This window comes from Bos indicus, chromosome 16 (genome assembly GCF_029378745.1).
Source record: "Bos indicus isolate NIAB-ARS_2022 breed Sahiwal x Tharparkar chromosome 16, NIAB-ARS_B.indTharparkar_mat_pri_1.0, whole genome shotgun sequence".
In the NCBI taxonomy this organism is placed as follows: domain Eukaryota; kingdom Metazoa; phylum Chordata; class Mammalia; order Artiodactyla; family Bovidae; genus Bos; species Bos indicus.
The window spans coordinates 6,731,905-6,748,325 of NC_091775.1; the positions used below are offsets into that span (position 1 = coordinate 6,731,905).

General features: G+C 35.6%; 1 protein-coding gene and 1 long non-coding RNA gene across 10 annotated transcripts in view; one reads left to right on the forward strand and one right to left on the reverse strand.

Moving 5' to 3' along the window:
- The window catches only part of KCNT2 (potassium sodium-activated channel subfamily T member 2), a 436,001-nt gene that overhangs the window by 258,282 nt on the left and 161,298 nt on the right, over positions 1 to 16,421 (forward strand). The window lies entirely within an intron of this gene.
- Positions 9,248 to 16,421, reverse strand: part of LOC139176314 (uncharacterized) — a 37,972-nt gene continuing 30,798 nt past the window's right edge. Inside the window, exon 4 of one of the 2 annotated variants that reach the window (XR_011560716.1) lies at positions 9,248 to 9,789. This is a non-coding gene — a long non-coding RNA (uncharacterized lncRNA). Of the gene's footprint in view, positions 9,790 to 14,430; positions 14,759 to 16,421 lie in introns of those variants that run through there. The other variant, XR_011560717.1, reaches the window with a different exon arrangement.

The window sequence follows — 16,421 nt, forward strand, 5'->3', positions numbered from 1 at the left end:
ACCATGATCAATCTGGGTTTATTCCAGGGGTGCAAGGATTCTTCAATATAAACAAATCAATCAATGTGATATGCCATATTAACAAATTGAAAGGTAAAAACCATATGATAGTCTCAATCGATGCAGAAAAAGCCTTTGACAAAATTCAGCACCCATTTATGATTAAAACTCTTCAAAAAATGGGCATAGAAGGAACCTACCTCAACATTGTAAAGGCCATACAAAATAAGCCTACAGCAAACATTATTCTGAATGGGTAAAAACTGAAAACATTCCCCCTAAGATCAGGAACAAGACAAGAGTGTTGACTTTCACCTCTATTATTCAACATAGTTTTGGAAGTCCTAGCTATAGCAATCATAGAAAATAAAAAGAAATAAAAGGAATCCAGATCGGAAAAGAAGTAACGCTCTCACTGTTTGCAGATGACGTGATACTGTACACAGAGAACCCTAAAGACAGTATCAGAAAATTGCTAAAGCTAATTGGTGAATTGAGCAAAGCTGCAGGATACAAAATCAATACACAGAAATCACTTGCATTTCTATATAAGAATGAAAAATCAGAAAGAGAAATTAAGGAATCAATCCCATTCACCATTGCAAGAAAAAGAAATAAATACCTAGGAATAAACTTACCTAAGGAGATTAAAGAACTGTACACAGAAAATTATAAGACACTAATGAAAGAAATCAAAGATGGCAAAACAGATGGAGAGATATTCCATGTTGCTGGGTAGGAAGAATCAATACTGTTGAAAATGACTATATTACCAAATGCAATCTACAGATTCAATGTGATCCCTATCAAATTACCAATGGCATTTTTCACAGAACTAGAAAAAATTTCACATTCATATGGGAACAGAAAAGACCCCAAATAGCCAAAGCAGTCTTGAGAAAGAAGAATGGAGCTGGAGGAATCAAGCTTCCTGATTTCAAATAATACTATGAAGCTACAGTCATCAATACAGTATGGTACTGGCAAAAAAACAGAACAGTATACCAATGGAAGAAGATAGAAAGCCCAGAAATAAACCCATGCACCTATGGTGCCATATTTTTGACAAACGAGGGAAGAATATACAATGGGGCAAAGACAGCCTCTTCAATAAATGATGCTGGGAAAACTGGACAGCTCCATGTAAAAGAATGAAATTAGAACACTTCCTAACACCATACCCAAAGATAAACTCAAAGTGGATTAAAGACCTAAATATAAGATCAGAAACTATAAAACTCTTAGAGGAAAACATAGGCAGAACATTCTATGACATAAATCAAAGCAAGATCCTCTATGATCCACTTCCTAGAGTAATGGAAATAAAAACAAAAGTAAATAAGTGGGACCTGGTTAAACTTAAAAGCTTTTGCACAGCAAAGGAAACTATAAGCAAGGTGAAAAGACAACCCTCAGAATGGCAGAAAATAATAGCAAATGAAACAAGAGAGGATTAATTTCTAAAATATACAAGTAGCTAATACAACTGAATACCAGGAAAACAAAGAACCCAGTCAAAAAGTGGGAAAAAGACCTAAACAGACATTTCTCCAAAGAAGACATACAGATGGATAACAAACTCATGAAAAGATGCTCAACATTGCTCATCATTAAAGAAATGCAGGTCAAACTTACAATGAGGTATCACCTCACACTAGTCAGAATGGCCATCATGAATTCTATAAACAATAAATGCTGGAGAGGGTGTGAAGAAAAGGGAACACTCTTCTCTGTTGGTGGGAATATAAATTGATACAGTCACTATGGAAGACAGTATAGAGATTCCTTTCAAACTGGGAATAAAACCACCATGTGACCCAGCAATCCCACTCCTAGGCATATACCCTGAGGAAACCAAAATTGAAAAAGACACATGTATCACATTATTCAGTGCAGGACTATTTACAATAGCTAGAACATGGAAGCAACCTAGATGTCCATCAACAGATGAAAGGTTAAAGAAGTAATGATACATATACACAATGGAATATTACTCAGCCATAAAAGGAGCACATTTGAGTCAGTTCTAATGAGGTGGATGAACCTAAAGCCTATTATACAGAGTGAAGTAAGTCAGATATAGAAAGATAGATATCGTATTCTAACATATATATATGTATGAAATCTAGAAAAATGGTACCGAAGAATTTATTTACAGGGCACCAAGAAAAACCAAAACAATTGCTCCAGATCCTGGGCCTAAAATCGACCCTCATCACTGATGATTCCACACCTATCAACCTCTTCAACACAGCCTTTGGTTTGCTGGGGCTCAGGACTGAGGCACAGGCTCTAGCCAAGAAGGCTGCCGGTGGGCCCAGCGCCCAAGAGGGCTTGCTTCCCATCTGCACCACTGCCCCTCTAACCCTTGGAAACAGCTAGTTTGTGCCTTAGCTCTGTACTACGCTGTCAAATAAAACTGACACTTATGGGGAAAAAAAAAATAGTACCTCCTTTGCAGACTTTTTAATAAAATGGAAAAATAAATATGAAGTACTACAGCTAGTGCCAGTAACATTTGTTATTAACATTCAGGAAATGCCAATTATTTATCTCAAAAGCTTTTGTAACTAAGCTGCCTTATTTTTATTATTTAGGAAAAGCAGTATTTTTGCAAAGTTTTCCTACCTAATAATGACTTGATATGATAAAATTTTAGGAAGGTAGCAGTGGACACAGAACGAATGAAGGTTCTTAAAATATGAATTTAAATTTGAGTGCCACTATGTACACTTTAGCCCAGCAGATGAGTAGTTTGGCTGCTATATTTTTCTTCTGTTAAGTGGCCATAATAATATTATGTCTTTTCATTGGTTAAAACTAGCAGTAATGGTGAAATAAGTGATATCTGAGACATATTAGGTATTCAATAAATGGATATTGAATGTGGATCTCAAAACAATATGTAGTTTGAGAAGACAAGTTGTGCTTTTGAATATGCTGTAACTGAAATTCAGAGCAGATTTTGGTTTTTCTCTTTCACAAGCCATTTATGTGCTCACAAACAGACCAAACTCACTATCAAAATGGCCTATTTTTACAAACAAAAAATTACAAAGACTATTTGAATGTACTCTCTTTCACATTCTTATTTGGCTATTATTTAGATAAATCCATTGAAATGAAAGGACTGTTTTAAAATTCTATCCCAATAATGTATCTCAGTATTTCTCATTTATGGCATCTGCTGAAATTCCTTTTAATAATATCTTCATTCTTTTATGTAATGAGCTTACACTATCTTGGAGGCACCCTTTTTATATTTTGAAAAGATAAAAGCACCTTGATTTCATTAAAGTGCCATAAAAAGCAGTTTGAGGTGATATATGAGACTCTCAAACCAAAAATAATATGTTTTATATCTCAGCATGAGGTTAAAGCAATTATGGACTTAACCTTTCAAAAGACGTTGCATCAAACTGTCATTGAGTTGGTGTTGTAAGTTGTTAAAATAATGGCCTCCAGTGAGCCATGCCCCCTGTGTCTGTGGCCCATTTTGATTCCACATTGCAGCTTCTTCCCCAAGGAGGCACAGTATACTTCCCCACCTTTGAATATGGGCTGTCTGGTCACTTGCTTTGACCAATATACTGTGACAAAAACTGTTAATACATTGTGTGACTTTAAAAACAAAGCCTTGAAAGGCCATCCAGGCTCTGCTTGCCTTTGGTTGGAACATGGCCCAGAGACTATATATGAAGAATCTGATTTATTCTTTCCAAGGATGAAAAATCCCATGGAAAGTGAGACTTATCCATCCCAGGCACCCCACCTCACTGGTTCCCAACTCACCCATCAACCACTGATTCTCTTTGAAGTTGTTATTGTGCTGTTTTCTCGATAAATCCATTGAAATGAATGGATTGTTTTAAAATTCTATCCTAATACTTTATCTCAATATTTCTCATTTTTGGCATCTGTTGATGCTCCCAACTCACCTATCAGCCAATGACAGAAATCATGCTGACCCACAGAATTTCGAGAAATGAAATGTTTAAGTCAATAAGTTTTGGAGTCATTTGTTATATAGCAATAGATAATGAATACTGTTGGTAATAAAATAATAATCATTTTAATATTAAAACATATGTACTTGTTATTGATTATATTTTGTCCTTGTAGTTTCACAGGTATTAAATGGCATGATTTTAGTTATCACAAGATACAAAGCATATTTTTATTTCCACTTATTTAATTACCATCAATTCCCTTAAATTGTGGAACTCATACCCTGACAGTCATTGATGTATTTTTCAAAAGTAAACCCATGTTTTTAAAATTTGAAAGACAGAAACTTCAAAATTCAACTTACATGTATAGAAACTATTAGAAAGCAAAAACAGTTTAGCAACCTAGCAACTAGTACTTTACGCAGATATATCAATTGTGTAATTTGTGGATCACTTTCTCCTGAACAAAATGACTATAGATATTCATTAAATTATGGAACTATTACACTATATTTAAATGAATTATTATATGAATTATTGTAACAGTTATAAATGCAATTAGCATCTATACTTTGATCAGATTCACAGAAGGAAATTCCATATGGTCATGATTTCAGCATTAGAAAATATATGCTCCGACTCATATCAGCAAGAGATGAAGTTAAATAGTGAGCCTAGAGTTAGAACAAAATCCTACCCAGAATAGGAGTTACAATAAAAGATTTCTGAATATAAGCCCAAGTACAAATTGTAACGAGAGTCAAGTAGAATAAAAATATTCTTCACAGATATTTTGTTTAATCACCATAAATTCCCAAGAAGAAAATAAACTCAAACTGGTTTATAAGAGAAAATCCTTCAGCAGTTTGTCCCTTTTTATAATAAATTTGTCAAAGTGAAAAGATAAATATTGCAAATTCTGGAATAAGACTGACTTCAGTCAAATTTTTCTTCTACTGTATAAGGACTATATGATGTCAGATTTCTCAACCTCCCAAACTAAAGTTTTTCAATATGTACAGTGAGAGTAATAAGAGAAACTATATCTTAGAGTTGTTATGATTTAAAAAAGAATCATCAAAAACATTAGCCACTAGTAATTAGTATTTAGTATTAGTAATTAGTATTTATCAAATTGATGATTATCATAAATCTTGAGTACCAATGTCTCATTCTCTTAACACTTCTGTATTATCATTGTCTCCAGCAAAAGTAACTAAGGGTTTTCCATGATGCTTTACAAAGTGTTTATTCAGTTCGGTTCAGTTTATTTTAGTGGCTCCGTCATGTCCAACTCTCTGGGACCTCATGGACTGCAGCATGCCATGCCTCCTTGTCCATCACCAACTCCCGGAGTTTACTCAGACTCCTCCTGTCCATTGAGTCAGTGATGCCATCCAACTATCTCATCCTCTGTCTTCCGCTTCTCCTCCCACCTCAATCCTTCCCAGCATCAGGGGCTTTTCAAATGAGTCAGTTCTTTGCATCAGATGGCCAAAATATTCAGCATCAGTCGTTCCAGTGAATAATCAGAACTGATTTTCTTTAGGATGGACTGGTTGCATCTCCTTGCAGTCCAGTCCAAGGGACTCTCAAGAGCCTTCTCCAACACCACAGTTCAAAAACATCAATTTTTCAGCATTCAGCTTTCTTTATAGTCCAACGCTCACATCCATACATGCTGTTGCTGCTGCTGCTGCTGCTACGTCGTGTCAGTCATGTCTAACTCTGTGTGACCCCATAGACAGCAGCCCACCAGGCTCCTCTGTCCCTGGGATTCTCCAGGCAAGAATACTGGAGTGGATTGCCATTGCCTTCTCCCATCCATACATGACTACTTAAAAAAACATAGCTTTGACTAGATGGACCTTTGTTGTCAAAGTAATGTCTCTGCTTTTTAATATGTTGTCTAGATTGGTCATAACTTTTCTTCCAAGGAGCAAGCATCTTTTAATTTCATGGTTGCAGTCACCATCTGCAGTGATTTTGGAGCCCCAAATAATATAGTCTTTCACTGTTTCCCTTGCTTCCCCATCTATTTACCATGAAGTGATGGGACCAAACGCCATGATCTTAGTTTTCTGAATGTTGAGTTTTAAGCCAACTTTTTCACTCTTTTCTTTCACTTTCATCAAGAGGCTCTTTAGTTATTCTTTACCTTCTGCAAGAAAGGTGGTGTCATCTGCATATCTGAGATTATTGATATTTCTCCCAGCAATCGTGATTCCAGCTTGTGCTTCTTTCAGCCTACCGTTTCTCATGATGTACTCTGCATATAAGTTAAATAAGCAGGGTGACAATATACAGCCTTGACGTGCTCCTTTTCCTATTTGGAACCAGTCTGTTGTTCCATGTCCAGTTCTAACTGTTGCTTCCTGACCTGCATAGAGACTTCTCAGAAGGCAGGTCAAGTAGTCTGGTATTCCCATCTCTTTCAGAATTTTCCACAGTTTGTTGCCGTCCAGACAGTCAAAGGCTTTGGCATAGTCAATAAAGCAGAAGTAGATGTTTTTCTGGAACTCTCTTGCTTTTTCAGTGATCCAATGGATATTGGCAATTTGATCTCTGGTTCCTCTGCCTTTTCTAAATCCAGCTTGAACATCTGGAAGTTCACGGTTCAGGTACTGACTTGGGGAATTATGAGCATTAGTTTGCTAACGTGTGAGATGAGTGCAAGTGTGCCGTAGTTTGAGCATTCTTTGGCACTGCCTTTCTTTGGGATTGGAATGAAATCCAATATTCCAGTCACATTATTTTTAGTTTTTGCATATTTTCCAGAGAATAGGATTATGGGATTATACAAACTTGAATCATAACTTATTAAGCAAATTATGGGAAATGATAATTAGAGAAAAATTTGATTGATTAACATAGTTGAAAAATTATAGAAAATATGTTAGCAAGTCAAAGTAATATATTAAAAAATAATATATTGTCACCAGGTTAAAATTATTCTAGAAATAGATCATCATTTTAAAGGAGAAATAATATTATTGCTTCAGTAGATACAAAAAAAAAATAAGCATTTGAGAGAGAATTCAACATCCAGTCAAGATTTTTTTAAAAAGGAAATTAAAAAAATGCTACGAAGCTACAAGTAAGGAACTTCTTAACATAAGGCAACTTATCTACAAAATAACCTAGAGGAAAACAAATATTTAATGATCATATATTGAGAGCTTTCTTTAAAATTAGGTACAAACGAGGGTGCATACCAAAACCACATGTACTCAGTGTTGTCCTAGAAATCCTGATGAGTGCAGTAAGGCTACAAAAATAAATAGAAGGAATAAGCATTGGAAAAAGAGAAATGAAATCGCCACTATTTACATAAGATTCTCTACAAGAAAATTGAAAAGAATTTTTTTTTCCTAGAATGCCTTTTCATTAGGGAGTTCATCCATTTATGATTTCCAAAATTGAACCGATAGTTCCCCTTTAAATATCCACTATGAACTCCTGTCTTGTTCCACTAACTAGTCAGTATCTCCTGTTAGGTTTCTCATAACTATCTCAAAATTAAAATATCTAGAGTCTGTTTCTCCACATTCTTCCCAGCAGCATATACTTAGAACATAAGCCACAAACCCATGCTAAATCCACTCTTCTATTCTTTGTATCCAGTCCATCAGGTGCTGGAAGGTTACGCTTCCTGAATATCTCAGACTTATCCACTGACACAACCCTTGTCCATTCCATTATCACATTTTGCTTAGGCTGTCTTAAAACTCTCCTTTTCCGTTTCTTCCTGAGTATTTACAAATTGTATCTCTAAGCTTATTGCTGCTCTCATATTCCCATCATATTTGCCATAATGATTGTCATTTGTGTATTGTAGTAAGCAGCAGCATCTTCATACGTCTGATGTCAGCCTAAAGTCAATTGTTTCCTTTCAGTATATTGATGACAGCATTCTATTATAACACCATTATTTTTAAAACGACTCTAGTGGATTATTTTTTGTCAATCTCTGTAGATGAAAAATTGAGTGGTAATATAGCTTTGGTTGTGTTAAATCTTTTTCCTGTGAGAAATAATTTTATCAATGCTCTTCTTTTTTAGAAGTGGCAATTGGTACTGAAACATAGGAAGAGGTAATGGCAGTGTTCCCTAGCTATGACTAATAGAAATATGTGGTTTCAGAACATCTTGTCTTCTCTGTGAGCCTCTTGTGGGACTAGAAATTCCAGTAAAGCCTCTCCAAGGTCAACTATCTGATCTGAAATTACCTGGAAAAAAGATTATGCCTCCACATTGTTAAGCTCTTCGTAAATTGTGTCTCCCTAGTGACAAAACTGTGATGAAAAAGGCAAAACGTTATAGTAATTCAGGTTTCAGATGTGTTTCTGGATATATATATATATATATATATATATATATCTTTTTCTTCACTGTACATTCCAAAACTCATTAAACACACACACACACACACACACACACACACACAAACCAAAACAAACAGACAAGGGAAAAAAATGTACTTTACTAGGAAAAGAACTGTTTAACTAAAAAGCCTTGAATGAACTTAAAGAATGAACTGTACTCTTCAGTTTTTCATCTGAATCTAAATTCATTGCTACTTGTCTCCTGGTCAGATGAAACTGCTCAGAAAATCAGTGTGAGATGAACACTTATTACATGCATAAACTAATTGCTAGATTTATGTTCCCACTCAAGACTCCCTCCTGCAAATAAAGTGCTACATCATCTGTGACCATTCAATTCCTTTTTCTTTATCAACTAATTTCTTTCAACTACTGGGTTCTTTGGAAATTTCCCACTTCATTTAACAAATATAAGAAGGCATAAAAATCAAATTGATAAATTTTACCCACAAATAGGAGTCAAGAATGTAAACATAAGTTTGTACATAAATTTGTAGGAGAGAGGAACATAAAACTCAATTTGTAAATGATTAGTGGATTTTCTATGAATTTTATTTCCCACGCTTTGATGCTGATATTCTCTAAGTAGCAGATTTTAAGTTCATGAGTGAAAGGAAGAATCAGAGTGTAGTAGTAAAGAGTTGAGTGAATAAAATACTTTCTCTTCTGCTGCTGAAGCACGCCTAGAAGAATGATTCATTATACTGGGGCTGTAGGAGTTATCCCTGGGATATTAAAAAAAATTTTTTTTTTTTTTTTAGATTTTATTTTATTTTATTTTTTTAAATTTTATTTTATTTTTAAACTTTATATAATTGTATTAGTTTTGCCAAATATCAAAATGAATCCGCCACAGGTATACATGTGTTCCCCATCCTGAACCCTCCTCCCTCCTCCCTCCCCATACCATCCCTCTGGGTCGTCCCAGTGCACTAGCCCCAAGCATCCAGTATCGTGTATCGAACCTGGACTGGCAACTCGTTTCTTACATGATATTTTACATGTTTCAATGCCATTCTCCCAAATCTTCTCACCCTCTCCCTCTCCCACAGAGTCCATAAGACTGTTCTATACATCAGTGTCTCTTTTGCTGTCTCGTACACCGGGTTATTGTTACCATCTTTCTAAATTACATATATATGCGTTAGTATACTGTATTGATGTTTTTCCTTCTGGCTTACTTCACTCTGTAGAATAGGCTCCAGTTTCATCCACCTCATTAGAACTGATTCAAATGTATTCTTTTTAATGGCTGAGTAATACTCCATTGTGTATATGTACCACAGCTTTCTTATCCATTCATCTGCTGATGGACATCTAGGTTGCTTCCATGTCCTGGCTATTATAAACAGTGCTGCGATGAACATTGGGGTACACGTGTCTCTTTCCCTTCTGGTTTCCTCAGTTTGTATGCCCAGCAGTGGGATTGCTAGATCATAAGGTTTAACAAGGACCTAGAAGAAAAAAAATTTTTTTAATTGCAAACAAAGTTAAAATAGGCAAAAAGAAAATTGTTTTTAACAATATCATTGATAATACTTTATAAACATATTTTTCTTATTATAGATAATCATGAACAGCTACCATTATAAAAACAATATGTTTAAAATCACACACACACACACACACACACACACCTTATGGAAATGATTTTACTAAAAGTTCAGCGACTATAAATTTTTTACTGAAGCACCAGATACTCCAGTGCCTCAATTTCTTCTTCACAAAAGGAAAATGAAAAAATATTTCCAAGCAATATAAATATTGGAAATTATCTTAGCTGTTTCTAAATAACATATGTATGTGCAAGGCTTGGCTTTTACCAAATGGTGAGGTGTGAGATTTTCATGCTGAATAATTTCTTCATTTCCCATACACACCCACATAAACACCATGTTAAACTTTATTCTTACAGCCTACTTAAGAACATAATGCTTTGAATTCTTAAGTCTCAAAAGATGAATTACCAAAACTTTGAAAATTCTCCATTTTTAGATGGAAATAATTTTTCTGATTTTTTATCTTATTGTGAAGATTATCAGAAACCACTTAACGTAAGGCCATGTTCAAACTCGGCACAATTTGGAGTTCTTTATTTTTTGTTTGTTTCTTTTTTCAAACTATTTTTCACTTTGTAAAAATCAAACATAACATAGCTTAAAAATTATACAATGAAAATCTGTGTTGCCCCCATTTATATTCAGTGATGAACATTTTCACACATTTACTTAATCTTCTCTCTGTGTACACACACACACAAACACACACACACACACAATAACACATACACACTCTTTTACATAAGCATGTTTTTTCTAAGAATGACATTCCTGTTACATACACAGGATAACATTTTCACCTCTAAGAGGTGAAATCAATATTTTATTTTTTATTGCATTTGCTTTTCAATTTTTTTATAGGAGTAATTTTAGATTAACAGAAGCATGGATAGTACAAAGCATTTCTATGTACCTTTGATATCACATAACTTCTTGGAATGTTAGCTTCTTATATAGCCTTGGCCCACTCAATCACATTTTTTAAAATTACATTGGTGTAGATTATGTTTAAGTTAAATGCATTCTTGTATTTTGCTCCTCCTAATAAAATATCAATCACATATTTGTGTTTCATTTCTGTGACTTTTGCAAGTTTAATATATGGACCAAATCATATTTCCTGCTTGTTCTCTTTGAGCTTGGGTAGTTGCTGTTGACCATTAGGGATTTCAAGCCGTTTGCTTGGGGACCATTTATAATTTAATTAAGTCAAAGCATCTTTGTGCTTTTGTCCATCAGTTTTCTTATAGTTGTATATGTCTCAAAGACTCAGTTTCATAGTTTTGAAAATCAGAGAAGTGTTTTCCTTCTGTATTAGGATAGTGCCAGGCATACTCTATCATATCCTAGACATAGGATTCTCAGTCTGTAAAGTAGTTTCTTGTTCTGAATGTTTCATAAAGAAGACCTGGTACATATTCTTTTATTCTTACTTACTTATTCAAAACATTTTTATTGGGTCATATTGTGAGCGACAAATTGTTCCAGGAAGTCATGGTACACCAGGGATGTGTGTGTGTGTTTCACGTTGTCCAACTCTTTATTGAACCCATGGACGGTAGCCTGCCAGGCTCCTCTGTACATGGGATTCTCCAGGCAAGAATACTAGAGAGAGTTGCTGTTTCCTTCTCCAGAGGATCTTTCGAACCCAGGGATCCAACCCACATCTCCTGTATTGGCGGGCAGATTCTTTAACACTGAGCCACCCGGGAAGCCTAAGATGGACTAGCTGTCTATTCCAATGGCAGATTTTCTAATTTCCTTTACCTCTAACCCTTTAAGAGGGCTTTCCTGGTGGTTCAATGGTTAAGAATCTTCCTGTCAATACAGGAGACACAGATTCTATCTTTGGGTCAGGAAGATCCACTGGAGAAGGAAATAGCTACCCACTTTTCCAGTATTCTTGCCTGAGAAATCCCATGGACGGAGGAACCTGGTGGGCTACAGTCCATGGGATTGCAGAGTTGGACATGACTTAGCAACTGAACAGCAACAAACAACTCTTTAATAACCAGAATGTGCATTTGCTTTCCTTCCAAGAATAGCACCTGAGTTGAGCTTATTCTTTCTACAGAGACCTTGAATTATAACCTTAGAATCCTCCTCCCTGAGCCTTTCCACACTCCCTGAACATGAAAACTCATGATCCCAATCATGTTTTAATTTAGAAAGTTTTTATGATTTGATATATTATCCCCATTGCTGAAATAGCTACTTCTTTATAGAAAAATCTCATAAAGCACAATTTTACCCCCAAAAGAATGAGATCCTAATACTAGTATTGCTAACTAGTGGGGAGAGCAAATATTATAATGGGATGTTTATTTAATCTAACATTCTCTCAGATCGTACTGTGTGAGAACATACTGTGCACACACTCATGGGTGTGTGTTGTGTGTGGGATTGTTAATTAAGCTTTACTAAACAATTAGATTGTTGCTGGACAAGCAGTAAGAGGCTAATGAAAGTTTTAAGTAAAGGTATAAATTTTTAACTAGATAACAAATTACTAATAACTCCTTGAGAAATGCAGAATGCAAAAAAGAAAAGTGAAAGTGTTAGTCGCTCAGTTGTGTCTGACTCTGTGCAACCCCATAGACTGTAGCTCACCAGGCTCTTGCATCCATGGGATTATCCAGGCAAGACTACTGGAGTGGGTTGCCATCCCTTTCTCCAGGGGATCTTACCGACCCAGAGAGGGAACCCAGGTCACCTGCATTGGCAGACAGATTCTTTACCAACTGTAACCCCTGGGAAGTCCCAGTTAATGAATATACTCATAGTTGCTTAGATATTCACTTATCTTGCATGATTTAAAAACTTAAAAGATCTATTAAGCATGTAGAAAAATAATACTGTAACTCTGTAGAGTAAAAATAAGCAAAAATGTACGAAATAGTGAAAAAAAAAAAAGAAACCTAAAGCCCAGTTATTTCCTCCCGTGTTTCTCTACTGTGAGCCTCCTTTACTTATCATGCAGAACACTTCACTTCTGACACTTCTGGTCCATAAATGTGTGTGTGTTTTACCTCCACACAAAGCAATTCTCTGCAACACCAGTTGGGTGTCCTAAATTCAGCTCAACTCAAGTGATGGCGCTAGTGGTAAAGAACCTGGCTGCCAATGCAGAAAACATAAAAGATGTGGGTTCTATCCCTGGGTTTGGAAGATCCCCAGAAGAGGGCATGGCAACCCATTAAAGTATTCTTGCCTGGAGAATCTCCATGGGCAGAGATGTCCGGTGGGCTACAAGGTCGCAAAGAGATGGACATGATTGAAGCAACTTAACACTCACTCACATCTATTCAGTGATAGTGCCAGATCCCACAGGGTAATGGCTCAGACCCACAAGACCACCCCCTACCCCCACTTCGGATGATGAGGTACATAGAGTGAGATCTGGAAGGGTCCTGAGCATAGGACCTTCTGTCCTTGAGGATTTGGGGTGCATCACTTTCCCAATGTGTGTGTGTTCACCAACCAAGAAGCCCTCCAAACTCCTGACTATTGGTATCTTATGGAAGTTTCCTCACAAAAGCATGACCATTTATTAACTCCACTTCTGGCCCCTGTACCCTCTTTGGAAGATGGGGTTGGAATTGAAAATTTCAAACTTCTAATCACAATTTGATCTTTCTGGTGACTGTTCCCATCCCAGAATCATCCAGGAGCCCATCCAGAGTCACCTCATCAGAATGAAAGATGCTTCTAGTTCTCAAAAGCATCTTAGGAATTTATAAGAGTTCTAGGAGTTCCATGTCAGGAACTGGGTTGGAGGAAAATATAATAACAAGGGATGTTCCTAGTGCTCTTATCAACCAGAAAATTACGAGGGTTTCAGGAATTTTGTGTCAGGAAAACTTCACAAATAGCTTTCAAATATATAAGTGATGTTCCTTCATGATATGGTAATGATGAATTCTGCAGGAGAAGGAGTGACACAGGAGAAGAGCAACAGAAATCTAGACCTAGATCCTGTAATTTTTTATGCAGCATTCATTTTTGGTAGCAGTGTCATTAAAACGTGTCTCCATAGAATGCTGCTCTGGAGATAATATGGAGAAAAGCTTGCTATGAAAGTATTGTATAAAGTAGTAAAAGAATGCACATGCAGAAATCCAAAAAGGATGGCTGCATCAGCTAACATCTGTTTACACAATTATATGAAGGTTTCACGAGGAAATAACATGATCTGCACAAAACATTTTTTTTCTATTTTTTAAAATAATTAAACTCATTTTTAATTTAAGGATAATTGCTCTACAATATTATGCTTGTTTCTCCCAAACATCAACATGAATCCACCATAGATAAACTTATATCCCCTCCCATTTGAGCCTCTTCCCACCTCCCTCCCCATCCGACCCCTCTGGGTTGTTACAGAACCCTGGTTTGAGTTTCCTAAATCACACAACAAATTCCCACTGGCTACGTATTTTACGTATGGTAATATACGCGTTTCCATGTTACTCTCTCCATACATCTTACTTCTCTTTCCCCCCATAGTATCCATCAGTCTTGAACACAACAGTTAAATAAAAGTTCATCCTTTACAATTTTATTTATTATAAGAATAGATGTAAAAAGAAATAAAATGTCTAGCCATATGAGAATCGATACACAAAATGTATGATATGTGATCTGTATATAAATTCGTTGGTGTTGTTTAGTCACTAAGCCGTGTCCGATTCTTTCGTGACCCCTGGACTGTAGCCCACCAGGCTCCTCTGTCCATGGGATTTCCCAGGCAAGAATACTCGAGTGCGTTGCCATTTCCTTTTCCAGGGGATCTTCCTGACCCAGGGTTGAACCTGGGTCTCTTGCATTGCAGGTGGGCTCTTTACCATTGATCCACCAGGGAAGCCTGTGTATATAAATTATCCAACTATAAATCATTATTATAAATTTTATTGATATTAAAATGAAGAACATTATGGATGAAATAAGATATGAAATTCCTTAAAATAAGGTAACAATTTTATTAATACTACTTATGTGCATTAAATTATATTTCATTTTATATGAAAACATAATTATAGCTAGAAGGCAAGTTTGTTGAAGATGGTTGTTTTTATTTGTAGAATTTACATTTCACATTTTTTCCCACAAGGTCCAAATTACCAAGTGTAATTAATGCCATAAAAATTTCCAAACAGTTACATCTAAGGAGGAAACATGTTCACTTAATTAGAACAAGGGGTTATGTTTTTATAGACTATAATCATTTGTTTACATGACCAGAAATACTGCTATTATGTTGGAAAATTTTAATATATATATGAATTTATGTCTTTGCAATTAGCATATTGTTATATAACCTATAACCAATTCTCACTTAATATGTTCATATATCTTTCTTTCTTTCATGCCCAGTTCTCATTTTTTTTTTCAGTTCTTATTCAAGCTATTCTATATAGTAAATAGAAGGGACTAAATGTGATAAATTAGCCAGAACACCTCCTTGAGAATGTTAAATTCACCTTCTAATAAGGAATAAAAAATAAGTCATTTTAAAAAGTGGTAGCTATTTTGGGGGCTGCTCCATACAGCATGTGGTATCCTTGTTTCCCCAATCAAGGATCGAACCTAGGCCGCCTACATCAGGAGCATAGAGTTTTAACACACTGGACCACCGGGGATGTTCCAAGGAGTAGTTATTTTTAAAACTGCCAAAGTGATTGTAATTAGCTGAGATAAATTATTGCCAAAAATTTGGGAAGTTTGTGTGTTTGAAAATAAGAAAAAGAAATTTGTAAATTGTAAGTTAGTAGTTTTGACAAAATCAGTTTCATTTTGGATTGTTTGTTCTTTGGTTTTCAGCTTATTAAGATTCAGTTTTGTCTGGGACTAAAAGAAGGAAAATAAAAGTGCAATTATTATATAAGAGATTTTTGTGAACTTGGGTGGGACTTGCTTTAAGATGGTTATCTAGTTTAATTTTGAAGTTAAATGGTATGTGTACTTTTATGGTATTTAATACACAAGCCAATTTGCTCCCCAGAAATGAATAACTTATGTTGCAGGCATGAGCAATATTCCTTTTACTAACTTTTGCCACCTGGTTGAATGAAAAATAATTTAAGAACGACTTTACTATTATTATTGTGGCATGCATGTGTGCTAAGTCGCTTCAGTCATGTCCAACTCTGTGCGACCCTTGACTTTAGCCTGTCAAGCTTCTCTGTCCATGGGATTCTCTAGGCAAAAATACTGGAGTGGATTGCTGTGCCCTCCTCCAGGGGATCTTCCCAACTCATGGACTGAACCTGTTTCTCTTACATCTCCTGCATTGGCAGGCAAGTTCTTTACCATTAGTGCCACTGGGAAAGCCCATAATTGTGGCAAACACTTATTTAATGCTTACTATGTGCAATGACTACAGTTCTGAATAACTTTTTATAGATTAACTCAATAACTTTCTTTTTTAATTTTTTTTTTATCGGAGTATAGTTGATTTACAATGTTGTGTTAGTTTCTGCTATACAGCAAAGTAAATCAGTTATACATATATCCCCTCTTTTTTAAAC